The sequence below is a fragment of the Mus pahari genome, chromosome 22 (assembly GCF_900095145.1).
Source record: "Mus pahari chromosome 22, PAHARI_EIJ_v1.1, whole genome shotgun sequence".
Classification (NCBI taxonomy): domain Eukaryota; kingdom Metazoa; phylum Chordata; class Mammalia; order Rodentia; family Muridae; genus Mus; species Mus pahari.
The window spans coordinates 11,634,264-11,635,779 of NC_034611.1; positions in this window are offsets into that span (position 1 = coordinate 11,634,264).

Genomic DNA, 1,516 nt, shown 5'->3' on the forward strand with positions numbered 1-1,516 from the left:
TAGAAGAAGTTGCAGAGACAAAGTTTGGAGCTAAGACAAAAGGATGGACCATCCAGAGACTGCTCCACCCAGGGGTCCATCCCATAATCAGCCACCAAACACAGATACTATTGCATATGCCAGCAAGATTTTTGCTGAAAGGACACTGGTATAGCTATCTCTTGTGAGGTTATACCAGTGCCTGGAAAAATACAGAAGTGGATGCCCACAGTCATCTATAGGATAGAACACAGAGCCCCCAATGGAGGAGTGTAGATGCCCACCTCGCCAGCAAGGAAGACGCCACAACAGGATTCGTCTGCACACGTTTATTGGGAGAGTTTGATTGCGAAGATGAAATACCCCGAGCCCAGAAATTGGCGCTGGTTAAATAGGCTTAGGAGTGGCGTGGCCATACCTGATTGGTGTTGCTTTTAGTCCCTCATTTGCATGCTCCGGGATGAGCTGTGACTTGGCTTGAAAACCCTTTTGCACATGTGCACATTGGTTGTTTACCAGGACTTGCGGGCAGTGTCCAGCGGTACCCAGCGCCATCTTGTAATGGTGTTATGTGGCTTCCCACAGAGGAGCTAGAGAAATTTCCCAAGGAGCTGAAGGGGTCTGCAACCCTATAGGTGGAACAACAATATGAACTAATCAGTACCCCCAGAGCTCGTGTCTCTAGCTGCATATATAGCAGAAGATGGCCTAGTCAGCCATCATTGGGAAGAGAGGCCCCTTGACCTTACAAACTTTATATGCCCCATAGAGGGGAACGCCAGGGCCAAGAAGTGGGAGTGGGTGGGTAAGGGAGCAGGGCATGGGGAGAGTAGGGAGGGTATAGGAGACTTTCAGGGTAGCATTTGAAATGTAAATGAAGAAAATATCGAATAAAAAATTAAAAAAAAAAAAAGAACCCCTGCTCACCTCTTCACCTTCCACTCTAAGTCCCTTCCCTGAATCCAAGCCTAAAACCTTTCTCCCATCATGAAGCCAGGACACAAATGGGCCTCAGTGTATTTGTCTTCTGTCACTTTGGAATCACTGCTCTTTCAGTGCTGATATTCAGTATCTGGGTATCACTTTTTTTTTATAGGTATTATCAAGCTTTTTGCTTGCTTCTAGAATGGGGAGAGAGGATTGGTCTACTTATGGTCAATCTGTCTTGACCATAAGTAGAAACCTTAGTATTCTTGGGAAAACAAATCTAAGTGAATTTTTTTTTTAATTTTAGGAAAGACAGAAAATGATTGGATACTAATAATAAACTTCAAAAAATAAAACAGCTAATTTAAATGAGTCAAGAAAATAAGGGTGTATAGGGGATTTTCAGGATAGCATTTGAAATGTAAATGAAGACAATATCTAATAAGAAAAAAGAAAATAAGGGATACACATACTTATAATCTCCATACTCCAGAGGGGGGAGACAGGAGGAGCTAGAGTCCACAGTAAATTCAAGGCCACCCTGGGATTGGGACCCTGTCCAAGAAAGAGAGAGAAAGACAGAGACAGAGACAGACAGAGACACACACAC